At 37.1% G+C, this 7,052-nt stretch overlaps 1 long non-coding RNA gene across 1 annotated transcript in view; it reads right to left on the reverse strand.

Moving 5' to 3' along the window:
- Positions 1 to 1,340, reverse strand: part of LOC132106571 (uncharacterized) — a 32,619-nt gene extending 31,279 nt beyond the window's left edge. Inside the window, exon 1 of the long non-coding RNA XR_009424160.1 lies at positions 1,231 to 1,340. This is a non-coding gene — a long non-coding RNA (uncharacterized LOC132106571). The remainder of the gene's footprint in view (positions 1 to 1,230) is intronic.
- Positions 1,341 to 7,052: the final 5,712 nt, after the last annotated feature.

The raw sequence follows: 7,052 nt of genomic DNA on the forward strand, positions 1-7,052 counted from the left end.
GCTCTTTTCTTGATTGACACTGGGCTGGCCCAATCACAACTTTAAACGAGTGAGCGAGCGGCAGCAGTGTCAGTGTGTATCTGTAAAAAAAGATGGAGCAGAAACGCAAGGAATGTGCAGATAAATAGCGTGAAAAAATAGAACCAGGCCCTTAAAGCAGACACTGTAAACTGTGTCAAAATATATGTTTTCTGACCTTCATCAGCTCCTGTGGCAGATGATGATAGTGAGGACGGAGGGATCAGGAGAGAGATGAGAAAGTGTAGAGCCTGCGGTAAGCATAACTACTTTCAAAACACTGAGGCCATGTCATGAGTGTAGATTATTTCCACATCTGCATAGTTGACGATTACCGCAATTCACTAGAAATTTAATAAGAGGCGTTTGTAAACCATGTTTTCCTCCAAAATAAAAGCTTGATGCAGTTTGCGTCAAAATAAAAGATCATGTGCTTATCTCTTTCAAGTATAGAAATTGGTACAACTAATTAAGAAAGTTTCCTTTATTTTTTTGTGCATTTGTTATACAAAATATGGCTATTACTGTCATTGGATTAATATTATAACGATTATTATGTATAGGTGTAATGTAAATAGACACTGTAACTAAAAGAGGTTTGAATTTTTCTTTGTTTAATTTGCACACTGAATATGGGTTGGAGCTTTTAATTTTAAACTCTCAAAGTTTACCAGATTAATGAATTTAACATTAAAATGCACAAAAATTTTCTCACGGGGGGGCATGCCCCCGAACCCCCCTAGAAAGACCAAGGACACACCACCATAGTTTTAACAAAAATTATGTAATAAACACTGCTTTTGCTATGCCAGAGCCGCTTATAGCTTGTTTTACGATTCACCGCTGTGGAGTATAGTTCAACTGTATTAATAAATATAAAATTTTGACTTATTTCATCTGTTAACTCTCACTCGTTCCTATACTCACTCATTACATGGCATTAGTGGTTTTAATGAATAGGAGTTGGTATGCATATAATTAAGGGCGTGCAAAGATGGGTGGTGTTTATGATCATATAGTGGGCCGGTCTGGGCAAAAATGCCCGGGCCGATTTTTTGTCCCAGTCCAGCCCTGCTGACAAATCAATTCAATAAACCGGTTGAAGAAAACCGAAAAGGTCTTAAGGGTTTGGAACAACATGAGGGTAAGTTATTAATGACATAATTTTGCAAATTGGGCGAACTAACCCTTTAAGTAATTATTTAAACGCACCTCACAGAACGCAAATGAATCAGCTCCTGAAAGCAGTTAAATTCAATGACTGCAGAACACATCCTATTGCTTGGCTGAGTCTGAGTGGAATGGCAGACTGAAACATAAACACACAGCTGTGCTGACGGCATTAACAGGGACAGCCTGAGCAAATAGGAGATGCTTCATATTAAAGTGATGGAGCGTACAGCACAGTGCCACTTTGTGGTGTGGAGAAAAAGTGCTGCAGAAGCCTGCTGGGATTTACGAAACAGTCTCAAACACATATGATACTGTAGCAGCATCGGTAGTAATTTAACAGACATTTTAGAATTTCTTAAATATCACTTTTCTTGATAAATATTAATTGTTATTCAGTATTATTTTGAATTATATTTATAGTATGTGTATATATATATATATATATATGTGTGTGTGTGTGTGTGTGTGTTTATGTATGTATGTATGTATGTATGTATACATATATATATATATATATATATATATATATATATATATATATATATATAGTTATTCAGTTGTTATACAGCCAATAAAGAAAACATATAGTTTTAAAATGCTTTCCAAGTCAGGAGCTATCAGAGGTGGCCAGACAACCTCTTCCTAATGTAGTTAGGAAATAATTTTGCTTATGTGCATAAAATAAGTATTTTATTATTATTGGCAAAATGGGGAGTTGTAGAAGTTTTGGAGAGCCGCGATTAAGCGGATATATTACCGTCACAATCTTGCAAGTCTTATTCAAGCACCCTGTTCCTGCCGTGAAGTGTTCTGGAGATAAGAGGAGGATGCCAGGTCTCATCAATGGAAGCACTTATCTGAAGAGGAAGAGGGAGTGAGATTGAGCTTCAATCCACGATTGTGTATTATCTTAAATGCTTTGAGGTATTTTCTATAAGAGCAACTCGACTGCTTAGGAATGCTTTTTATGTTTTGCCTGGGAGTTTCAGGCGAAAACAAACATGCACAGATAAATAATTTAATAATAAACACACACACACACACACACACACACACACACACACAAATATATATATATATATGTATATATATATATATATATATATATATATATATATAGATAGATAGATAGATAGATAGATAGATAGATAGATAGATAGATAGATATTCTAATCTACAAATAATGTTTCCTACAGTTTTTTTTCTTATAAAAAAATAAAAAATAAATTTGACACAAGTATTTGATTTGTTACTATAAAGCTAAATGAAGTAATCTCATATAGAAGTCTATGCCTATTCCAATAATATGCTTTTTTCACACAAGCTTAACTTTTGCCCTCTTTTCTCTTGTTGTAAAATGATCTGGAGGTGTAATCTTAAGCAGTCCTACAGATTAGGAAACGAAGGAGTTAGTGAAACTCTCGCAGAATTTATTAAGTATGATTTGTTTATCTTGGAAGTGAAGCAAATTTTTCCTGATAAGCACTCCCTGTCGGAATCCGCTTAATTCATTGTAAAAGCACAAAGAATGGGAAATGTTTTTAATGCTGGGACAAACCGACTGCAGGGTGCAGATCACACACTACCTGAGCCCTAGAGATTATTGTGCAGAGGGAATGTTATCACAAGGATGCCAAGCGAGAACCTTCGAAAATGCTTAAAGAATACAGTTTGCTCACAGGTTGATCTATTTCATGTCCTTTTAGACTCAAATCAAAAGATGACCCCGTATCACTGATATATTTGGATGTACCCACAGCGGCATTCTCATGTATCTGGGTGTGTTTTCATGTTCTCTGGCCTACATAAGGACATATCTCACAAGAGCCTCTGTACAGACTGAAACATGAAAGCAATAAAAGGCATTTAAAACATAAAGGCAATGTGTCATTCATTGAACATGGAGCCCGTGTGGCCGAGGTTACACCACCACGCAGCAGTCCTCACTTAAACCATCACATAAACATCAGCAATCCTCAAAACCAGAGAATAGAGAATGTGGGAAACCACTACTGTATGCTAGGGATTTAGTTTGGGCTTAGTGGCATAAATGCAGGGAATATGTCACTCTAATGATATTAGACTATAAAAGAGAAGAAGAGCTAGACTTTGCAATGAAATATTAAAGGGAAATCTGTCATCACTTGCTTACCCTCATGTCATTCCAAACATTTAGAAGTTGTAACACAAATGAAGGTATTCATTTTTGTTGTTGTTAATTTAAGAAAAAAAAAAAAAGATAAAAAATACATAGTCCCTCATAAGAAGGGAAACCATTCCATTTTGGCAGGACATGAGGGTGTGTAAATGAGTCACAGATTATTCACGTTTAGGGTAAGAAAAAAAGTTTATTACAGCAGCACTTTTTTCTTTCTGAAATGAAAAATCTGTTATATCTTGGCGCGTCTAAAACATTATCTTTGTTCTGTATTACTGTGTTTATAACATCATTATTGTGGTTGACATTTTAGTGTGGATGCCTAAAGAAAGGTGAGCTGGTATGGTGGAATGCTGTTTCCTGGCTGCACTCCACAAGCTGCTGTGTCTGCACTCTGACTGCGTTCCTGCTATTACATAATTAAATTTGGACTTGGATGGTGCTTTTTAAGAGATTATGGCAGCATATGTTGCTTGAAAACGTGCCAGACCCCCAAATTGAGAGAGAGAGAGTGAGCGAGTTTATTGAAAATTGGAATACGCTTTGGTGCCAATAGTTAATGAATTGGTGTTATGATCTCAGGCCAAAGGATGATGGTGTGCTATAAATTAGAATAAAGTCTGGGTGGGAAAAATAAATAAATCTTCGTATCAAAGTGTCAAGGCCTTATTTTGCATATTCAGTGGATTTATGTAGCTCTGAACAGGCACATTTTGTGCCCACTTTATCTTAGAATGAGAGTGGCTTTGTGTTGTTGTGTGTAAAAATGTTGCTATTGTACAAGCTTCCTCCCATGTTTCTCTGCTCCTCCTCCATACACACACATACGCACACATGCACAAATATATTCCAGGGTGTTTCTTCCTTCCCTTTGATACAGTGGCTCTGTCATTCCACAGGCCAAATATATCATCGCCCTCTCCGCTCAAAGCCGTGCGGGGTCTGTTAAGGTTTAAGCGGTTATTCCAGTAATTATTGGCCATTAAATCCAGTGTGGGTCGTAAAGGCCCTGCCAGTCCGCTGTCTGATGTAGAGGTCAAGTGCCCCGCGTTACTTTACGAGCTCTCTCGTGCATCAGAGAGTCCCTGTGAAGTTCCGCACCTCACCACCGCCTCGACAGATAGATAGGCCACAGCGTGCCATCTATTACCCCTGTCAGTGCCTTTGTTTGTCAGCTGTTATAGCTTTCCATCTCTTCTGCTCTCTGCCCGGCCCTGATGCCTGGCCTGATTTAAACCTCACTATCATGCGAAGTGACTCGTGTCTCTGTCATTCTCATTACATCAAGCACAGCTATGATAATATGGATGGTTAGTCTCTTTTTCTCGCCTTTCATCACATTTACAGTATGTTTCTAGAAATTGGCCTTTTTACAATCCCTGTGAGTGAGCGAGTAATTTCAGAGGCTCTCTGTTGTGTCCTCTTGCTGAGGCAGGGGAAAAATAATTGAGTTTATCTTCAGGTTTTAAGGGAGACTGACACACTGGGTTTTATTTGACTTTTTAAAGAGATCTGCTCTTATGGGAGGTATTAAAGTCTCTGATTCCAGTCGTTAGACACCGCCACAAGGGTGATTACTTAAAGCTGATAGGAACCATATTATTACTTCCCTTATACTGATATATGTACAGCCATATACACAGGACAAATTCACATTTTGTGAAGCTGCACTGGAATTTGTCTCTGATGAAAATTGCTTTTATCTGACTGAGGAAAAGAATGAAAGGATGACAGTGGTGTGTGTGTGTGTGTGTGTGTGTGTGTGTGTGTGTGTGTGTGTGTGTGAAGTAATGCCCTCTGTCTCTCCTTCACTTTCTTACCATTTCTCTGAAATAGTCAAATTCATTTTCCAAATCTTACTTAATTTTAGGTCTTCCTTTTAAGGGTGCTCTATGTCCACTGAACTTTTAATGTTATTATTATTATTATTATTATTATTATTAAAAAATGTGTTTTTTATTTACAGTTAAGTGGCATATACACTACCGTTTGGGACCATTTTTTTTACTTATAATTTTATTCAGCAAGTATGACTTTAATTGACCAAAGTAACAGTAAAGTATTTAAAATGTTACAAAATATTTGTATTTCAAATAAATGCTGTTCTTTTAAAGTTTCTATTCATCAAATAATCCTGAAAAAAGTATCAATGTTCTCATCATTTATAATAATAAGAAATGTTACTTGAGGACCAAATATAGTGGATGCTGAACATTTTGCCATCCCAGGTATAAATTGCATTTTAAAATACATTCAATAGAAAACAGTTCTTTTAATCACTTTTAATCTGTAATAATATTTCATAGTATTGGTGTTTTATTTTATTTGTCTGTTTTTTTATCCATAAATGCAGCGTTTATGAACATCTTTCAAAATCCAACCTCAATCTCTAAACAGTATGTTTTTGCAAAAAACGAAAAGTACCATAATAAGTCCAGTAATTATGCACTGGACTCATTCTAGTTTCCTTTCAGAACTCTCACACATTTGTTCCCTTAATGGATACAGAATAAAGAGAAAGAACACAAGTTTTACTAAAATATTTACTTTTGTCGGAAAGAAATATACAGTTTTTTTCTGATGTTTTCAACAGTGAATCATAAATTCTGTATTCTGTGAGGTCTGTATGAAATTGTTTAGTTTCAAAGATTTTGCAGTAAATAAAGTGGTTATATAACAATTAAATTTCCTGTCACATACAGCATCAGAGAAGTGCCGTTTAGGCCCAACGCATGCTGATGCTAAAAAAGACTATGTGTAAGTGACATTTGTGTGTGGGAGTATGTGTAAAGGCACAACACACATTGCAGGAAACCGTCCTTGTGTGCTTTCGCTTTGCCCTCTTCCCTTAATTTGCCTGCTAAGGAGCATCACGGTGGCAACACAGTGATGACATCACACAGCTGGCTGTGTTTGATGTGTCAGTCTTGAAGGAACCACTTATAGCAATTAGGATATCCTTGAACAAGCGTTTGTGAAACATTGGCTGGTTTTTGGCATTTGCCTCCTGTTTCTGCCTGCTAACTAGCGGGGTTTGATCTGTGATAATTACCCTCCCACCAGCTTCTTCACTCTGACAGTCCTCTTCCCCTGAGAGCCCTACACGCCCAGGCTACTCACTGATTGCAACAAAGTGACAGAAATTGCAACATCAAAAATAATAACTGATATTCCTCTGGCTTTGCCAGCCTTTGAATATTTCCTTTTAAATGCTTTCTAATTTATGTCTCGCACACTGCAAGTGTGTGTGCGCGAAGCTTAAAGCGAATAAAAGCAGCGATAGGGCATCCATTATTGAACTACTATTTACATATGGCAGACTATTCTGTCTGAACTCACATGAAATGGAGATTTTCTAAGGCGTTTCTTGCTCTCAACATCACCACTCAGAGTCTTGCACTCAGTCTTTATCGCTTCTTCTTTCTTCTTCCCTCCCTATGTGGTGCACTCATGAAGAGTGGTAGCATGGATGATCAGGGTCATTTGAATGAAATATGCAAACATGATGTAATGACAGATCCATATGTAAACAAAGACAAATCAAGGGATAAACAAAAGGAAAGGGTGTGGTTTTTCCACCAGCTGACGATAAGGATTATGACCAGCTCTGTACACTTGAATTAACAAAACTTTGCAAAAGTGACCACAAGGCAGCAGCCATTAGCATTCACCTGCTGCGGCATACACATATTCTCATCCTCCA

This window comes from Carassius carassius, chromosome 2, assembly GCF_963082965.1.
Source record: "Carassius carassius chromosome 2, fCarCar2.1, whole genome shotgun sequence".
Taxonomy (NCBI): Eukaryota; Metazoa; Chordata; class Actinopteri; order Cypriniformes; family Cyprinidae; genus Carassius; species Carassius carassius.